Source organism: Stegodyphus dumicola, chromosome 3, assembly GCF_044657685.1.
Source record: "Stegodyphus dumicola isolate Sdum_Otavi_A_Nest chromosome 3, ASM4465768v1".
In the NCBI taxonomy this organism is placed as follows: Eukaryota; Metazoa; Arthropoda; class Arachnida; order Araneae; family Eresidae; genus Stegodyphus; species Stegodyphus dumicola.
In genome coordinates this window covers 21,087,273-21,109,020 of record NC_140770.1, presented here as the reverse complement: position 1 = coordinate 21,109,020, position 21,748 = coordinate 21,087,273, and the positions used below count along the sequence as shown (strand labels likewise).

Below are 21,748 nucleotides of genomic sequence, written 5' to 3'. Positions count from 1 at the left end.
TGCTAATCATTCTATTGTATTTTAACAAGTAATTTCCTATAAAATCACACAATAATAATGAAATTGTCGCATAGTACCACGCTGAAAATAATATTTAACTTTAAATTAATTAAATATGAATTTGAAATGAAAGCATAAGATATACATCGTACGAATAATAGCATACAACGTACTAACACACAAAACTTTAAAGACGAAACGTTAAAGACGATAAGGGAATTATCACTATTTCTTGTAAGATACCACAGAAAGTGAGAAAGGGTGCCAAAAAAGGCCTTTTATTTGACTCAATTAAAAATTAACAAACGGCAGAAATCGTGCTTAGAAAAGCCAACAATTATGGCTTAAATCAAAGATAACACATTAACTAAAACTAAGAAAAATAAGTTAGCAGATGATATAATGATGCACAAGCAGGCTGTGAACACCTAAACTCGGCGTAACTCGGCCTAAAGGCGAGAATATCGCAACGCCGCGGAATATTAGCAAGGGAATGAAATTAGCAACGTGGCCTTCAGCAAGCAGAACACGCTCTGATTCTACCCTCTAAAACCTTCCCATAAATACTATGTTCTTTATATTTCCTTTGAATATGACACGAGCACGAAATTTGCATTCTGTAATGAAAATAAAGAGGAGGAGAATAGGAAAGATCATTAAAACCACTTCCCAGTTTTGCCCGAACGCCGTTCGGGTACTTGGAAATGGCACTTTTTTGATTTTCCCGTTGCCCGAATTTTTTGTTTGTTTAGTGTGTAATGTTTCTAACAGATGGCGCTAGTAGTCCAGTAAAGTTAGAATTGCAAAACAACTGGTTTCAAGGTTAGGTTTTACTGAATTCTTTTACGCAAATAAAGGCGCGAAATTTCTTTTCACTAGCTCCGGTGTTCCGGCTACTGCGAATACTATTTGTTTTAAATTTGGAGCTAAAATAAAAGAAGAAATGAATGATAATGAGAAGCTTATAACTGAAGATATAACTCTGATATTGACTCAGATAGTGAATCTGAAATTTCACTAAATGATTCTGGAAGTAATGACAGTTTGTTGTCTGACTTCTCTAGTGATGAAGAAACGGAAAGTATAGATAATCTAAGCAAATTCGGAACTTTTCTGAACTTGATATTAATAATCCTTCTTTCTTGATATTAGTAATTCTTCTTTGGAATCGAACAGATATGTAATAACATAAAACATTTTAAATTCTGACATCTATTTTTGTAAAGTGTTTTTTCCAGTTCGCTTATTTGTTCGAAAAAAGCCAACTTTAAGGAAATATGTGCTTTTTACGATGAAAATAAAAATTAGCATAAATCAATAAATTCAATACTTGTAATAGTTCTGACTGCTGATTTGGGTTTATATAATGACTTTCTTCATAAAAATGTTTATCAAAAATATGCTTATTTTTGTCATAATATGACGGAAAAAAGAAACTGTTAAAAAGTTAACATAAAATAACTGGTTAAGGAATTCAAGTGATACCTTAAACACGTAATAATCAGTCCAAAGTAAATTGTAAGTCCAAAGTAAAGTCCGTGTTGCCATTTCTTGCTTATAAAAATTCAGCAATGTTATATAAAGTTATAATTCTTGGCTTAAGTAGTGATTTAGAACATTCAATTACTTTAGAGCAGAATTCAAATTTAGCATTTTGTAGAGATGTTTCTGCAGCTGTATTAACGATTAGTAAATTTATTTTAGAAAAAGTTTGTTTTAAAAATATTTTTTCAAGAATTAAGTTTGTTCGGAATATTTTTCCCTAACATATGTGGTAAACGTTTCTTTAACTTAATTAAAAAGTGTAACAAACAGTTTTGCATGAATTTAGGATGTCTCGTATATTATTTTAAAACAAGCTGGATTCAAGAGCCCAAGAGAAGAATTTGTAATTTTCACTGTTTAGTGCAAAACCTTTTCGACAATAACTTCGCAGACGGTCGAAAGAAAATTCCAGACGCAAACTTAACGAAAATAATCACACTCTGATTGGGCTTATGGCGTATGGTTTACTTTGAGACAGTTGAAAACGGGACATATATTTTCATTCGAAAACTCTCTGTGTTTTCTCCAAAATTATCAAGAAATATTTCAAATAAGAATTATTTTAGAATTAGCAAAGTATTTGGAACTTTGAAAACATTGGTGTAAACATAAAAAACACTTTAAACATAAAACAAAAAGCAGCAGCGAGATTATATACATTAATTTGTTATTGCTGTCAGTTTAAATTCAAACACTGTTGTAATTTTAACATTCAAAGAATGGCCTGTTTCATTTCTGTGATAAATTATCCAGCAATAAAAACTCCCAGTATTTTATCTTTAAATGATTTATATTTCGTGTTAAAATGCTCTTATCTTTGATCATAAAATTTCCCTTGGCGCCTATTATTTGCAAAGAGATATCTATTATCGTCAAAGTTTCTACTCTTAAGTTTTCAGAAAGATTTTCTTTCTTTTCCCCTGCAGACTTTTATACGCGTACAAAGAAAAATTTATCCGTCGGATAAAGACGGGAACTTGATAGGTATTTTTCATTTCAATTTTACTAATTTATTCTGATGTCGAGAAGTTACTTTTTATCAGAGCTTTACTCGATCTAGAATAGTAATGGAGCTATTTATTTGGGTGGCCCCGTTTGGTATAGTTGTAGAGACATTAAGTATATTTTGAAAGGAGGAGAGATGAAAAAGGAGCAACGCCCTCTCAGGGAATCGAACCAGGGACCTTTGGAATACGCGACCAGCGTGCTGACCACTACACTATGAAGGCATGCTAAGAAAGCGGGAGAAATACCTTATATAGTATCTAATGGATTATTAGCCATCAGCCATTATGCTGATGGCTTGAACTTTGGACAGGTTGGTTGGGTAATCGATACACGCTATGGGCAAAGATGTTTTCGTAAAGGAATCTCCAGGGAAACTAGCAGATGTCACAGCCATTCTAATTCTGCCGCCCAGTGAGACCGCACCAGTTGCACTGGTTCTATAGTTAACTTTGGGCTTATGTTACTTTAGGTTTCAAAGGGAATGACAAGTGACGGTGGACGTGGGTACTGTCCCTTCAAAGCGAATACAAATAATTTGGAAACCAAAAGTAAGGAAATATCAAGAAATGCTCAAGGAGAACACTTAGATAGTATCTATAATGTAGGGTAAGCGGCCACCAGCGGCCGAGCGGTAAAGTCACTAAACACCGATAATTCGGTCCGAGTTTCGAATCCCGCGAACGGGCTTGCTGAAGGGGCGTTTTCGTGGTTTTCCCTATGTATAACGTATATACATGCCAGTTTTCCTTAGAAAGTACTCCAGGAACGCAGTCCTTAGGCAGATAGCCCTCGAGTGCCTTGCTATAATTACATAAGCCAAATAAACCAATCTACAATATAGGGAAGAATATAGACTTTTAAACAGAACAGTGTATCGCTACGCTGTGCTTTAGTTGCGAAGTGATTTCTATTCCACCATGCTTATACGATGACGTGGACCGTCATGCAATCATCATGCAGATTTGAATCTTACGAAAAACGTTTGAAAATAGTGTAGCTCCGTGGCAAAACTGCATCTGCAGTTTTAGTTTTAAGTAAGAATTTTGAACTCTGCATCTTTATAAAATCCCATTTGTCTCTTGCATAATAGTGTACTTAGAGCAATTAATCTAAATGAATTCTTATGTTGGGTTACAGCCGAAAACATCGCGGCAAAATCATCGCGGGCGAAAACGTCGCAGAGAAAACAACGCAAGGCGAAAACGTCGTGATACAAAACATCGTGGGAGAAAACATCGCAAAGAGAAAACATCGCAGTTCTAAAACATCGTGATACAAAATATCGTCGTCCAAAATAAAGCGGTTCAAAAATTTCGCAGTTTAAAAACATCGTCGTCGAAAATATCGTGGTAAAAAATAAAGTATCTACAAATCATCGCATGACGATAACATCGCAGACATGCTTTTTTCAGGCTTTAATAATTGTAAATGGATATTTCCATAATGATTTGTGAGCGTAAGATGGAAAGAAGGATATTCTTTACTTTCATATTTTTTATTAACTAATAAATTTTTGCTGAAAAAGTAAGAAGGAAATTTAAGCATAGGAAATTAAAGAAACTTATAGCACTTAATATAATTTTAAACTGACATAGTTAACTAACAAAGGTCATTAATAAATCATTTTTTTACAAAGTTTGTACTGGTAATTTTTCATTAAAAGAATAATCTGAAAATGTTTAGAAAAAGGAAGCTACGTAGCTTCATGAACTTATTTATAAAAAATTGCTAATTATGAGATTATTTTCTTCACTTTTGTCAATCTAATACTCTTAATGAAAATTATTTCTTCTTCTGCTTTAGTTTATTCTTAAGTATTAAGTTTCCTTCTTACTTTTTCAGCAAAAATTTATTAGTTAATAAAAAATATGAAAGTAAAAATTATCTTTCTTTCCATCTCGCGCTCACAAATCATTATGGGAATATCCATTTACAATTATTAAAGCCTGAAAAAAGCAGGTCTGCGATGTTATCGTCCTGCGATGATTTGTTGATACATTATTTTTTGCCGCGATATTTTCGACGACGATGTTTTTAAACTGCGAAGTTTTTGAACCGCTTTATTTTCGACGACGATATTTTGTACCACGATGTTTTAGAACTGCGATGTTTTCTCTTTGCGATGTTTTCTCCCACGATGTTTTGTAGCACGACGTTTTCGCCTTGGGTTGTTTCCTCTGCGACGTTTTCGCCCGCGATGATTTTGCCGCCATGTTATCGGCGGACACCCTTATGCTGTATCCTAGTTAACAATAAAGAGCTACACATTGTTCAAATAAATGTGAAGCGTCAGATTTCGCAAAAATTAGTACAAGAAATAGGACGCAAATGTACGCGTGCGCGATATACGCCGTATATAAAAATGACAGCTCCCAAATAAGGAAAAAATTAGATTCTTACATACACCAAAAATGTTGCTGATTTAAAAGAAATGGCATATTTTATGAAATTCAACATTTTTCATTATCGGATAATATGAAGAATTCGTCATGTTTGTCTTCAGTTATATCTTCAAGCGTATTATGGAATTTTGTTTTATCTTCATTAGCTTGTTATTTTGATCCATAAATAAATAATCATTATCCGTTTCATCATTCACCAACACCAAACATCCTTTCTGCAGGACGATTTCCTTCTGTGTCCCGCAAAATGAAGACTTTGGGTTTGAAACCCTTACGGTGTTGGTTTCTTTTCGCCGGAGACATATTTACTACTAAAAGGACCACTAAATCAACTGTATTTTATCTAAAGCAAATGCCATATACTAAAGCCTTCGATTTTCACTTCAAAATCCCGACTTCAAATGAATACAGAAAGGAAAAACATCTAACTCCTAATTCCACGAATTGATTCATGTTGCAAACAAATGCTCTACAATAGCATTCTTGTGGACAGCTGCATTGAATACAATCCAACCTCTTTGCGGGAGTATTTATTTCCTCAAGCATTTAATCCAAACACACATATTGTTCCCTTATCCCTTTGCGGCTCAGTGTTCCACTACATGGAACACCCAAATTGAATCGCTTCTGAAACCTTTAAATTCAACCGTAAATAGATAAAATTTGCCTTTATCCTATACATTGAACTTTTCTTTTTAAACAGTAGATAGCAGCATATCACAAGGATACACAGAATTTTCATTTATTATGTGTTATTAAAATCCACTTTTTTTCAAGTAATTTTCTCTATTTTTTAATGATATAAAAAATTTTATTTGGAAAAAAAAAATTAGGCATAATTTTGTTGGCTGTACTCCAAATTATTTGTTCTATATTTTTTTTTAATCTTTCATACAAAAACCGTACGCAGAACCATTCACTGCGCCTTTAGCGATCTCATGCAATTACGAATCAGAACATCTGTGCTTAGGAGAGAACATCCGTTGTTTACGTTTTCTGTTTCCGTTGTTTTGGGGGCGATGAATTCAAACAAAGCAGTATTGAGGGGTGAGGTGTGTTTTGTGTTATGAAAGTCCTAATATTGGCATCTCGAATTTTTTTGGGACTAGTTTTTTTTTTTTTTTTCTTTTTTTTTTTAGGCGGGAATTTTATCAGTAGCTTGAGTCATCTTTACTTAGACCTGCGCGAATTTTTTGCTGTCGCATTTTAGTCTCATTTCCATTTATTTTCAATAATCGTGTAGTTATTTTTCGTGTATGTATATATTATAGGCTTATTTTTCTTTATTTTTAACATTAATCGTAGTTAATTTTTTTATTATTAATTTTCCATAAATGGCGCGGAGAGGTCTAATCCTTTCCGAAAATTTGTAAATATTTTTGTATTTGAAAGCTCTGGCGGCGCAGTGTTCCACCTCATGGAACACCCACAGAATTAAAACGGTAAGTGCAATTTTTACAAAATTTTACCTGTATACTCCTTTAGGACTACATAGACTGCATACAACTTTTTTTGTTGAAATTCCGACGTTAACGTATAGTGCGCCGCAAAGGGTTATTGCTTGTCAGTGCGGTTCGAATAAGTGACTTCAAAAGATAAAAGCATTGCACATGTATCTTTTAGGTTTCTTTGTGAATTCGTTAAACGGCAAATATACCTAATCATTAAAAAATGTAACACCCACAGAATTAAAATGGAACACCCACAGAATTAAAACGGTAAGTGCAATTTTTACAAAATTTTACCTGTATACTCCTTTAGGACTAAATAGACTGCATACAACTCTTTTTGTTGAAATTCCGACGTTAACGTATAGTGCGCCGCAAAGGGTTATTGCTTGTCAGTGCGGTTCGAATAAGTGACTTCAAAAGATAAAAGCATTGCACATGTATCTTTTAGGTTTCTTTGTGAATTCGTTAAACGGCAAATATACCTAATCATTAAAAAATGTAGCTTGAAATTACAGATGCGCATTATACACCGGTACGCGTTAAATACGAAAAACACGGTATATGAACTTTGCAGAAAATTTTATGGACCTGCTTTATAAATAATATTTATAAATGTATCAAAAACTGAGCTCCTGAAAATATTGTTGCATGTGTAATTAAAACTAAACTACCTGAAGTGTATGAAAAGTATGGAAAGCAATTTTTCTTCTGAGAAATAAATTATCCAGACTAATTTTATCTTCCTCATTTTTTTTATCTTTATCCTTTATATCACTGCTTCTAGTTTTTCATTTAATGATAGTTTTTGATAAACAGTGCACGTTCTTTTTCGGTTCATTAATGTAAGTACTCGTTTTTGAAGAAGTAATTAATTAAAGCATAATATTTAACGTTACGGTGAGTCTTTCATAAGTACCCATTAATTGATTTTTAGGAAAAACGTTTTCAGCTACTTCAACTGAACATAGGGTGAGTGAGTGATTATGGCGCAAAAACCAAAAAATGATTATACCGCGCCAAACATAACATAAGATGATTACAAATGCTGACATTAAAATTCAATAAATAAAAACAAGTAGACAAATGTATCAAATCCAGAGGATGAAGTCATATAAACACAAGTTAAAAGCACACATTAAAATTCAAGACACAGTCTTCAAAACAAATTACATTTGGTAATAAAAGCCAGTCTCTTTTAAATAATAAAATAAATTACAATTGACCTCTCTTCCGATTAAACGGTCGAGAGGTAAGTCACAGCCATTAAAACATTTCTGACGAAGATTATTAAAATATGGACATTCAATTAAAATATGACGGACAGATAGACAAACATTACAATTTGAACAAACAGGCTCATTCTCAGCTTTTAAAAGGTCACTCTAGTGTGACGAATTCTGAGGCGAGTCAAAAGAACTTCCTCCTTACGATTTTTGGTAGACCAACTGAACATAGGATAGAAGATAGCAAGTTTAGATAGGGCTAGCAAGTTTATGATTCGCCGTCATATAAGCGATTTTAAGGAGTACATATGCATATTCCAGAACCGTCATGTCTTTAATTAGTTTTCCAATTATACAAGGCATTCAATTATTAACGGAAGGGCTAATTTGATTATATGCAAATTGGTAATATGTTTACTGAGTGCATAATACATATGTTGATTATGACGAATTATGAGTGATATGTGATGACAAGTAATTTGATTTGGGATTGCTAAGCGCTCTATATTTGAGTTTTCTGACAGTTAATATGATATGTATCCTTACCCCATTATTATTTTTGAACTCTATATTATATATATATAATTGCACTTTATTTTACTTATGTTAAAATTTGTCACCGGAACCACAGTATCTAAGCTACTTTTTAGCGTAAGTACTAAGAATTTTCTTTCAACTTATTTAAGTTCTATATAAGTTGAAAGATGTTGAAAGAAAATTCTTAGTGCTTACGCTAAAAAGTAGCTTAGATACTATGGTACCGGTGACAAATTTTAACATAAATAAAATAAAGTGCAATTATATGTATATAATAGAGATACATTATATATATATGTAAGATAAAATTATATGAATCAGAATTATAATGTAACTATAAACATTAATTCTTCCTCTTTATTCTAAAATCGTAATAACTTCTCTGCATTGCGTCATTTCTAGATCATTCTATAGCCCGCGCAGCTCTGATGACGTAATGATTGGGAAAAAATTATAAAACTGCTTTAAAATTAATTCTGAAGAGAATTTTTCGTGGCGTCTGTACGAACGTATGTACGTACGTATCTCGCATAACTCGAAAACGAGTAGCCCTCAGAACGTTGAAATTTTTATATAGGACTACTATAACATGTAGATGTGCACCTCGTATTTTGGGCGCAATCGGCCGCACCAAACGTATATAAATATATTTATATATATATCCACTCTGTTACCCGGCTCAGTGATCTCAGTTTCTTTACTCTTATATATTTGTAAATTGTACATTTTTTGCTTTAAAAAATGATTGAATTATGTTGTTTTTATCTTCTGGTTAAGGTTTTTATGCCTTTAGTAGATCTGTATGCAATATTTTTAGAATTATCAACAATTTTAAAGTTGTATAAGTTCCGCTAAGCCTTTTTTATGGCGGCCATTGATTGTTTACATTTGAAACAGCAGACTAGTGGATTTGTTGCCAATCTCGAGAAACTTAGCTTCGCAACAACAAAGATAACGCATTCATTTATTATTGCCAATTAAATCATGCTTAATCTTTTCTGGAATTTTTTCGAGGAAATAAGTGTTTGAGATTTACTTCGTAGTGTTTAATATAGATATTTTGAGTTTTTATGTATTTTTGCCTTGTCGCGAAGTGAAAACTGAATTAAATGAACGAGAAATACTCAATACGAATCTGTGTAAAACTGCTTCTTTTTTGTTTTGTTTTCTTAATTTCTTTTATACGTAGTTCTAGCTTTATTATAGTATTTGAATAGAACATGTGGCAACGATTAGATAATCCTTTAAATGATATAAATTTTGTGCATTCTGAGTTATAATATGAACGAAATATAATACTGTTAAGTGAACCTAGCGCCAGAGTGTCGCTATGGTAAACAAAGTGAATTTTAAAGAATGTATTTATTCTATTGTGGTTTATGCGCTGTCGGCGAAGTAGGTTTAATTCAATTTAATAAGTTTAAATAAAATGCAAGAAAAAATGGGTATAATTTAATATTCCGTACAAGGAAGTCATGTGGTGTACACATCAGATTTTTTAACAAGCAGTTCTGGTTTAAATACATAATTCAAAAACCGTATTTTTAAAATGACGTAGTTTTGCCCATCATATTGCGAGACTGTATTTGAATTTTATTCATTCAATAATTTTCCAGCAAAAAACGTTGAAAAAATAAGCAACCAAAGAGCAGTCAATTAATCTAAGTAATTAAAATAAACCTATAATCCACCTTACTATTTAAAGAAACTAAATACTGAAGAATCTGCATGAATGTTTTGTGAAATGCATGAATGAATTCTGATAAAACAACGGTACCTAGAGCCATTAAATTTTGAATAACGCAGTCTTAACACCGAACATGGGCACTTGGAAGCCCGAATTTTGAGTTTCAAATTTGTTTTATTATCTATTTTAAATTTTGTAACACTTTAACGAATTTTTGATTAACAAACTGAATGATTTCAAAACGAGCATTGTCAACACAGTACGAAAAAAAAAAAAAAAATTTATCTCGCGAGACTGTATATCGGAATTTAGCGCGAGAGACTTTAGCGCGCGAGACTGTATATCGGAAATTCTATAGATTTGCTATTTGGCTGTTTTTAAATATTTTGCGATATTGCTGTTCAATTGAATTTTATGTGGTTTAAGTGCGGAAAGCATGGTATTTAATAAATTAGTGTAGCACACAAAACGTTAATAAAACACCCTTTTGGGCATAATATAAAATCTGAAAGCTTAATTTTTTTTTTTTTTTTTTTTTTTTTTAGCCTAAAAAGGCGTTAGCCTAGAAAGGCTATTGATTTCATTTTGGCATTTTGCGTTGAAAACTTTAAAAGGCTGTATTGTTGCCACCAAATATTACACATTTAAAGAAATTGAATAATGAAGAATCCGCAAACATTTATGTTTTATCCTCGGTTTGTGATAAAACAACAGTACCTAGAGCCATCCAGTTTTGAATAACGTAATCTTCCACCCGAATATGAGCATCTGGAAGCTCAAATTTGGAATTTGTTTTATTATTTGTTTCAAATTTTGTATAACTTTAACGAATATTTGATTAAGAAACTAAACGATTTCAAAGCGAGCATTGGCAACACTGTACAGAAAAGGAAAAAAAAAATATCTTCAGCGCGCGAGACTGCGTATCGGAAATTCCAAAGATATGATCTTTTTAAATTATTTTCTGATATTGCTGATGAAATGTATTTTATGGTATAAGTGCGAAGAACATGGTATTTAGTAAATAAAGGTAATTTAAAAAAGTTAAAAAAGCGCCCTTTTGGGCGTAATATAGAATTTGAAAACTTTTAGATTTTTATTTCCTTTCTTTTCAGCATTCTAAACATAAACTAAAAAATACAGTATTGCCAACCCATAAAAATAACTTTAAGAAAAAACGCACTTACACAACGGTTGAACTGCTAGCGACACATACTATAACGCTCATCTTTGGTAAATATATGCATATGTACAGAAGCAACGAGTGATACCTCCAAAATGTCAGAAGTTCTACATGATGTGATGTTGAAAATGAGTAATAAAGATATCGGTCCCTTAAAATTCCACATCATTAACGAATCTGAAATGCAATAGTTCCTTATTCTGCAAGTTCATTCGTCTCGAAAAATTAACACTAATGAAAATACCTTCGAAGCAAATAAGCTGTCGATGAGTTCCCTACCGTGATAACCCAAAACAAACTCCTTAACTTGAACAGAAAATAATTACAGAGAAGAAATTTAGACAGAGACAGGCATTGCGCTTGAAGGTTCCTTAAATGTCAGTGCCATCCTTCGATGATTTTAGCATCCGAGGTGTTGCAATCATGTTTTCAAAAGGTTAAGAGTAGTGATTAATTTTTACTCAGTTCCCTTAGTGGTAACAAATTCACCAGAGCGCGAAGGAAACAAACCGGAACTTGACAGATATTACTTCGGCCATCAGCGCAAACTGTCCCTGAAATCGATTGACTGGCATGTTCCTTCAGCGAGATGAGGCAGGAGTTTGTGGTATTAGAAGCGTGTTTGATTTGATTGGAATGTTTATGCTATAGAAGAATCTGATGAGAAGTTTTTATGAGGAAGTCGAGGAAATTAGATGTAATTTTTGCGAGGTAAATTCAATTACGGGAGAAGCAAAGGTCGTTCACTTCTTCATTCTTCTTCTAAAAGTGTTAGAAAGGTTTTTTTTTATGTGATTATTAAAACATTACTGTTTAAGTAACCTTGACGAATCTAAGTCTTTTAGAGCAAAAGTAGTTCATATGACTATATTTGTTTTTCGTATTACTTTTGAGTACAGAAAAGAATTATTTTCGGAAATGCATTTAATAGAGATTCATTATATAAATGAGCTTTAGAAAACTGGTTCGGAAAAGGTACCTAAAAAGGCCTCTTAAAACAAATTGGCCCATAAATCTTACTATGAATAATCCAGATGTTGGCACTTGTGTCGAAATTATTGATTATTGTCTGAGTGTTACAATATTATTACGGATTCTGTATTTAATTTGCTATTTTTAGTAGAATTAAAATTGTTTATTTCCCCGTTTTTTTCGTTTTATTTGCACAACATCCAGATGTTGGCACATGTATCGAAATTATTGATTATTTTCGGAATATTACAATATATTTTCCTGAAAATGTTCTCTCTGTATTTTAAGCATGATTTTTACATGTATTCTGTAGTATGTTTTAAAAGATATGTTTTATTCTTGGGGTTAAATGAGATTATCTCCAACTGTAAATCTTCTGTAAATTAGAGATTATAAAAATGCAGGTATATCTGTTACTATTTTGATAGCTTTAAAATAACTTTATCATTTAAAAATTGCAAGTTTTTTTTTTAGTCCAAAGGGGCTTTGTTCCTGAGGGACTGTTGTTTTCATTTTGCGATTTTGCATCGAATCATGTCAGTTTCACTTTTCAAACTGTTGCCACCAAACATTATCGCCCTGTATTATGTTTGAAGAAATTAAATAATGAAGAATCTGCATATATGTATGTATGTTTCTCGCATTGTGATGAAACAACGGTACCTAGAGCCATCTGACGTAATCCTACTACGAATATGGGCATCTGTAAGCACAAATTTGAAATTTGGAATTTGTTTCATTATCGATTTCTTATTTTGTAAAACTTTAATGAATTTTTGAGTAACAAACTCAACGATTAGAAAGCGAGCAATGGCTACAATCTACGGGGGGGGGGAGGGAAACCTTTTTATCTTCAGCGCGCGGAACTGTGCATCGGAAATTTTAAAGATAGTCTCATTTTAAAATTATTTTGCGACATTGCTATTGAACAGAAGTTTATGCTTTAAGCGCGAAGAAAATGATATTTAATAAATAAAGGTAGCACACGAATCATAAAAGAATCCGCCTTTTTGGGCGTAATTTAAAATCTGAATCCTTTCAGATTTAAAAAATTTTTTTTTTCTTAGTTTCTTGCATTTTAACTTACTGTACTCATATTGTAAAGATATTAGATATTTTTTGAAAGGAGATGTGAAAAATGAGCAATGCTCTCGCAGAGACTCGAACCACAGTCCGCTCGAATACGCGCCGAGTGTGCGGACCATTACACCACGAAGGCATGCTAAGAAGGCGGGAGAAATACTTTATAATATTATAATGTAATTTCTCAGGAAACAAAACATGAATCTTTGTAGAGTCATTAGACTAATTGGAAGCAGAAAAGATGAAAAATATGCAACCGCCTTCGCCGGGAATCGAACCACGGACCTCTGGAATACCGGCCCAGCGTACTACCGTTACATCAAGAAGGCTCGCTAGGGGAGTGGGAGAAATACCTTATATACTCCCCTTTTTAAAGGGCGAATAGGATTTTAGGGGACCTAGTCGCCAAATCCTGGGTGCGGAGAATCATCATCTGCAACACTTTTAGTTCTGGCGCCACTTGTAGAGTCATTAGGATTTTTTGGAAGTCAGAGAGATGAAAAATTAGCAACCGCCTTCGCCGGGAATAGAACCACGGACCTCTTGAATACCGGCCCAGCGTGCTACCGTTACACCACGAGGGCACGCTGGAAAGCGGGAGAAATACCTTCTATCCTTAAAATAATATGGTAGGTGATGTTAATTAACCAGTTATTATGATTTAGACATTTACTGTGGCTGTTTTCTTCCGATTTCCACTCCATAATGCAAATGAAGTCGTGTGTAAATAAGACGAAGATTTTGAATTGTAAAACAGAGATTTTCTGTTTGTCTAAGTGATTTAAATAGGTTAGTAGGTCACATAAGATTTGAAGTCTTCGACACCACATTATAACTGCCGATATTTATTTATCCACGACGCTTAGATTTGTAAAGCAACTTCGCATTAAACTGATAAGTGTAGCCTTTGGTTACTAGCTTATTTAAATTTAAATTTAACAGCTGACTGTGATTCTTAAGTTATCCCGCCGTAAGTGCTGGCTGAATTGTAAGCACCAAGTATATGTTCTGTTCTTCCTGGTTTTAAATGAAAGGGTCTTTTACACCGTGTACATTAATTGGTGATTGCGAAACACAACCAAATTTTACAATGTAACAGAATTAGAAAGTAAAATTATTCCGGATTCATTTTATTGCAATTTATGGCTTTTGTTAACTATGTCTTCTTGTTAAGGGGTATCAGAATACCCCTTAATTATATATACCCTATACCGACAATGTTAAATTGGCCATTTTCGATGTACCTTTTCTCAAAATCTGCTGTAGATACAAGCTTGAAATTTTTTCTGTAATTAAAGTACACCTATCGGATTATACTGAAATGAGCTTTTGAAACATTTTGAATTTTAGAACAAATTACAGGATATTTTGTTAGGCATAGTAAAATTTAGCACTTTTCTCACACACAAAAAAATTTTTTTTTTCTAAGTTTATTACAAAAAGCTCATTTTAGTAAATATTAGGGAGCCTAATAAATAAGCCCTAAAAAGTTTAGATACCTGTGAGCAGTAGTTCCTGAGAAAAGGTACATCGAGTATAAAAAAATCTCGTTTGGAGAAAAACGCGTTTTTATGTAAAAAATCCTCATTAATCAAAGCAGTAGGATGACAAATTAAAACTAGATTTTTTTTAAAACTAGATTTAATTTTCGTAGGGATTAAAGAATGGTATTTTTAGAATGATAAAAGTGTAGAGAATTTGAAAATGCAAAAATCCGAAATCACAATTTTTTGAAGATTTTGGGGTTCCAACTCCTCTTAAATATTCGCTAAGCATTATGGTATAAATTGGCGGCCTTTACAAGTACAATTGTTCAACCACTATTTGAGCAGAAAATTGGTAACGAATGTATTATTAAAACTCAATAAATAATAATGGTTGTAAATTATTTGAGAAAAGATGTATATTTTAATTCGCAGATAAAAAACCACAACTTCGCTTTTAGTATTCATTATGCGACTTCTCACAATGTGAAATGTAGCCAAGCAATGTGAAATGTAGCCATTCGTCAACAATAGATATGGGCGATTAATTTAGAAACCTTTGCCCTGTGTAACAAAAAAGAGTAATAGTTGTCAAACATATATTAATTTCTCTAAAAAAAAACTGTTTCATACAAATTCAGATGCTTTTGTTATGTTTTCTTCACTTTATCGTAAATTTCTTTCACTTGTGTTCTATTTTGAAAAGACCGATGTTTAAGCAAAGGAATTTATAACAGATTTTCGTTTATATGCATGGCAATAAGGATTCATCAAGGATTGATTGTACTCAAGGATTGCTCCCACTTTATTTCGTGTCGCTGGCAGAAGACTTGAGCACCATACAAGTGATAGTCACACTGTGCTCATTTCCGCATCCAATTTTAATGGAGAGCATCAATAGGGTGACTTATCCGAGGATCTGCCATGCCTCTTCCTCTAAGAGCAATCTCTCGCGAGGACATTCTGTTCGCTTCATGTTTAGAGTATCTCCATGCCGCACAGGCACTGTACATCTACAAACATCCATACTTTCCCGGTCCCTTCGGTAGTCAGAGTCATCATTCCTGTTGTAAGTTTAGGATAATTTTAATATAGAAACCATGAGCATTGTTACAGTAATTGGTCAACAGTGTTTCAAGGGTTGTAATGTGAAACTGAATAAAATATATTTGAATGCTTTCAGAAAAGGCATTTAGAAAACTAAGCGTTTGGAGTAAATTCGGGGAACTATGGTATTTTGCCAAAGTAGTAAAATCCCGGAAAAATCGGATTGAATGCGAATCTTATACAAACTGTACAAAGGAAATATGTGAATTAAAACAAGCAAAAATCAAGATTAAAAAAAATTCAAATAAAAATAGAAAAAAATAATAAAAACAAAATTTGAAATGTTTCAGATTTTAAATTACGTCCAAAGGGGCGTTTTTTAACATTTTGTGTGTTACCTTTCTTTATTAAATATCATGTTCCTCGCACTTAAACCATAAGATCCAGTGCAACAGCAATATCGCAAAATAGTTTTAAAACGAGCATATCTTTAGAATTTCCGATACAAAAACTCACGCGCCGGAGATAAAAATGTTTTTTCTGCACAACGTTGCCATTGCTCGCTTTGAAATCCTTGAGTTTGTTAATCAAAAATTCGTCAAAGTTTTAAAAAATAGAAAATCGATCATAAAACAAATTCCAAATTTCAAATTTGGTCTTCCACATGCTCATATTCGTTGGAGGATTACGTTATTCAAAATTCGATGACTCTATGTACCGTTGTTTTATCACAATACGAGAAATATACATACATTTATGCAGATTTTTCATTATTTAATTTCTTCAAATATAATGCAGGACTCTAACATTTTGTGGCAACAGTTTGAAAAGTGAACCGACATTTATGAGTCCGACGCAAAATGCCAAAACGAAACTAATAGTCCTTCGGGATTCAAATCCCTTTGGACTAAAAAATATATATAAGAGGTAAATTGATAACATCATTTTAACTCAGATACCTTTAATATTTGTATATTTTAAGTACAGGAGAAAAAAAATCTGATCTTTATCCAATTCTCAGCGAATTACTACAAACATAATTCAAAGTATTTTCATTCTAAGCATATTTACATTACAACGTGTTGTTGTTACATAAATGCATATTTTAGATAAATTCCTCATTGGCATTCACTGAGAATGCGAAAACCTTATTTATATTCAACTACAGTCAATAAAAAAAAAAGGGCTACTTTTCTATCTACCATAATAATTCCTTGAAAGAAAATTCTCCAGAGAATTTTCCTGCCTGAAGTCTTCAGATTGAAAAGGGCGAAGCGAGAATGTTTGTTGAAAAAGCTAACGAAAACCGATTCTCAGATGTTTTAAACATGAGCTTAGAAAACGAAAAGGGATGAGAAAATTGTGGCTTACAACCCAGTTTTTACATATTCGAAAACAAAATTTTTTCATTGTGTACAAACAGTGATGGTAAAGATTGCTAAGACGTAATCCGCTTCACAATTTTGCCTCGGGTTCCCGATTAAATGTTGAAAAGAACGAAAACGATACTGAACTTATTTTTAGCCATTTGCAATACAAGCAACTCGTATAGAAACTGATACATCGCCCGCGGAAAAGGAACTGAAGATAAAAAAATTGTAAGGTTTTCATTCATATCCAAGTAGAGAAGAGTGAATAGTTGAAATGTATCCAAATGCGGAGAACCTGCTCATTGATAGTTCCAGATGATTTTGGTCTTCTTTGGAGGACATAAAGAAGACTGTCTCCTAAAAACGAAAGCATTTGGTGGACTGAAAAAGGAACTGAAAGATTACGAAAACTGTAAGATTTTCATTCATGTGCAAAGGGGAAGGAACTAAAGATAAAATATTGTAAGGTATTTTATTCTTATTAGAATAGAATATTCAAGTGGAAAAAAAAATTGAGTATTTGAGAAGTATGAAAATGCAATGAACCTTCCTTTAGGTGATCGCTGACTGTTGCACGTGATTTAGTTCTTCTTTAGAGGACTCCCAAAGAAGTACTTTAGAAGACACAAAACAGTGATTGTGAACCTTTCGAGCTCGGCGTATTAAAAATCGGAAAAACCCAGCTAAACTAGGTGCCGTGTCACATATACAGAGGCTGTTCACACATTTTTTAGACGATGTATATTGTATTCACAAAACTAAACTACATAAAATTCTTGTGTTTTAAATGTTCTATTTGACATCCCTGATTCTGAACTATCTTTCGATACCGCAATTTCCAGGATAATGATGCCTTTTGAAGTGGCAGAAGAGGTATTCTATCCCATTCCTCCCGAGCAGCTTTCCAGAGTCCTGTTAGGGTTTTGGGACAACTTTTGGATAATGCAGTTTTTAAAAGTCCGAAAGCACAAAAATCCATAAGCTTTAGTAGGGATATCAGTGAAGGGTATAGCCTTGATACCAGTTTTCTGTTCCATTTCTTTTAGGAAATTTACAGTGGATTTTGATGTGTGATTGCTAGCTTTGTCCGGATGGAGTCTCACAGATAAATGGCACTGTGGGTAAAGCGATGGTATTTCATTCAGAAACACTGGCGATAATATATGTCCCTGGTAGTATTTGGAGTTAATCTTGACATGTTTTTGCATTCTTTTTATTTTTAACTTGCCATTATGAGAAAAACCAGCAACAATCATGAATCCCTTAGAAAAACTTTCTTTCGATTCTTTGAACCGTGTACTTAATTTTTTTCTCCCCTTTTTTGATTATAAATGGCTCTTTTTTTTGTTACAATCATTTAAATACACCCATGCTTCATCTATTGTGACAAGTGTTTTCCATTTTTCTTTGGATAAGTGTTTCTCATATAGAATTCTGCAGCGTGTCCTGCGTTGAGCGATATGCTTTGGAAGAAGACGACGCACATTGCATTTTTTCACTTTCTTAAGATTTAAATCAACGTTTTTCATTTTGTTTACAGTGGAAACCGAGCATTTGAATGATTTTGCAACTGTCCTTTGACTGTGGGGATTTTCTTTTAAACAAAGTACCTTTGTAATAGTCGAAGATGTCCGTTTTGCCCTTGGATACTTGTTTGGAATTTTGTCCCACTTGAGGCTCCAATTTGACATTTTTTTCCTTTCTTGTTGATGATATTACCTATCGCGCTTTAGATATCACAAAACCATGACTCTCACATCGTTTTTGGATAACGGAGTATGAATATTTCTCTTCGGAAAGAGCGTAAATGTAGCCTTCGAACCACTGCTTTGTTAAATTCGCCATTTTGAATAAAAACAAAACTTTCAAGTCACAGACGATACTTTTGACTTTTAAAAACATAGTACAATTGCAAGTACTTCTTTTGCAGCGAACGAGGTTTTATTACCGCTTACCAAAATCGTCTAAAAAATGTGCGAACAACTTCTGTAGAATCATCCGTATGCAATCCGTGTCAGCCGTCTAACAAGATCGAAATCACTCGAAATAACCGCAGCGCATGTTGACCACGAGGAAGCCGTTATAAGGGATAAATGACTTTTGTGTCTCCATTGCCGGCTGTGGAAATGTGTGATGCGTGTCACTTAAAATGGATTGGGGTGCCACTTGTGGCACGCATGTCATAGGTTCGCCCTAACTTATACAGGAAAAGGAACTGAAGATAAAATTTGTAAGGTTTTCATTTATGTTCTCGCGGCAGAGAAATTCAAGATAAATGTTTAGGGTTATTGTTCATGTTTGAATATTCAAGCGGAGAGTTTGAATATTTGAAAAGTATCGAAATACAGAGTACTTTCATTAAAGTGATCACTAACGGTTCCAGATGATTTTGGACATACATAGAAGAACTGAAGATAAAAACTATGAGCATTTTATTCAGATTAACTAGGGAAAAGAACTGAAAACAAAAAATTATAAGGTTTTCATTCGTATTTGAATATTCAAGTGAAGAAGACTGAACATATGAAAGGTAGCCAGGTGCAGTAAACCTTTCCTATGGCCACCACTCATGGCTTCAAATAATTTGGGTCTTCTTTGGAGGGCATAATCTTAGAGAAAAAGACTATATTTATGACTGCAACACACACCTTTTATGAACTGATTTAGTACTATTTTATGTATTGTAAAACTTCAGATTTACAGCGCTACGAAGCATGGATACCTCATCGCCAACCAGATGTCTTATCGCTCATCACGTGACATTGGTCACACCCCCTGCATCTGCTATCCTGTCTCCACGAGAACTACGTTCGGCATTTCCTTCAGCGCTCCTAGAAGCACCAAGGTTCGATAGCCGGAACACAACCTGAAATTTCGCAGGTTAATCGCGGCAAATAAAGCAAGTTGGAGTTGGAGTTAGAGAAAAAGACTATCGGTTTGATGATTATTGATTAACATAAACAATTATTTCTATTCAAATCTGTCGGTTTTATTAAAGAAAAGCATTGTATGGTAAAGTGAAGAAGGGGCAGAATACATTCCCATGAATGCGTGTGTAGATATATAATTTTTTTTTTTTCATTTGTATTATGCTATACATTTCAAATTTGCTTCTGAAATATTTTTAATTTGTTAATTTTTTTTTTCCTTTTTCATATTTTTATTTGTTTGAATTTGGTTTTTATAGTTTATTTTCATTAACGTCCTGTTAGGGATGAGCTGGTGGATGCACAGTTTGATTTTGATTTCATTTATATATTAAGTTAAACTGTGCATTTGTTACCTCAGAAAATTATATTTTTATATTTCTCGGAGAGAATTTTATTCAAAATCTATTTCAAGCAAAGATTGATTTTTACCTAATTTTAAATTATAAATTTTGTTTAATCATTTCAAAATTGTGTTTTTTAAACATCCTGTGTTTATATCTATGTTTGCTGTAATAATCATCCAAATGAAATCTATATCACATTATAGTATCTTTGCTTCAATCATTTCTTTTTTCTAAAGGAAATCGAACTTCATAAATGAAATCAACAATGTTATTACATTGAAGTCAGGGGCGTAGCTAGAGGGGGGCATCTGTCCCCGGGCGCAGAATCCAAGGGGCGCCAAACTGATGTTACGACATTTTAGAATTAAATGTTTTCCATCCTTGGCAAGCAGAAGGGGGCGCGAAATCTTCAGTTGTCCCTGGGCGCCGAAAACCCTAGCTACGACTCTGATTGAAGTGTAATATATTTTCTAGCAATTTCACTGTAATACATCACCAGAAAACTTGTGATTACTTTTATAAACCTATGTATAACTTTAACAGTGTTAAATTTAACCCTTCTAATAAGTTAACTTCGATAACTAATTATAGTTGGGCAATAGCTCCCAGTTTTAACTTGGATTCCGCGAAATTGTTCACAAAGCTTCTTCACTTAGCGAGCTGGATTTACCAGAATTTATCGTCTTTAGTTAATAACATTAATTCTAATTTAGTCATTTTTAGTGCTTTGAAGTTCCAATATTTTAGTTTTCGATATTTCATGAATATTTCTCCCGATAGATGGCGCCACATTCTGTGCTGATTTAAATCTGTCAATTGCTTTTAGTTTTTTTTAGTATGAAAGTTGTTGTAGCTAATATCTATGCTTGTTAAACAATCACCTAATGAAATCTATACCACTTCATTGTAGTTTTCATTAATCATTTCATTTTTCTAAAGCAAATTGAACTCATAAATTAAACGAAAAATGTTAGGTACTTTTCCGTTTTGCTAGGGCAGGCGTTAAAGTCGCCAATAATGGTACAACTGATGCCAAACGTAATATCCTCGCTGGTAACCTTTCACGCTTCATTTTCAAAACAATTCGCAGCCATTTCTTATCAGATTGATTGTTTCTTTCATTACTATTATATAATTACATAGAAGTTTTACCAGATAGTTCAATTTTATACTCTAAGGCCATTCGCTGTAATTAAGTCAATTAGGATGCAATCATACCATTCACCCGAAGGCGAAAATATAGAAAAGTCAAGGGTTAAATTCATCCATTCTAACGAGAATGCACTAGCGAAGTAAAGCACTGCGGTTTTACATAATTTTCTGAGTAAGCTATTCGCAGGAATTGAAATAATTCTTGCATTTAAACTTTTATTCCATATTAAGATTTAACTTGAAATTAATGTAGATAATTACTGAGAGAATTAGATTTTTGCAGCGTAGTTTACGTGAGATGAGATCATGTGGGGTCACGTGATACGAAGC

At 33.2% G+C, this 21,748-nt stretch overlaps 1 protein-coding gene across 1 annotated transcript in view; it reads left to right on the top strand.

Moving 5' to 3' along the window:
• The first annotated feature begins 2,476 nt into the window (after positions 1-2,476).
• The window catches only part of LOC146997926 (uncharacterized), a 46,022-nt gene continuing 26,750 nt past the window's right edge, over positions 2,477-21,748 (top strand). The window contains exon 1 of the mRNA XM_085812326.1: positions 2,477-2,529. The gene's annotated coding sequence lies outside the window, so the exon portion shown is untranslated. The remainder of the gene's footprint in view (positions 2,530-21,748) is intronic.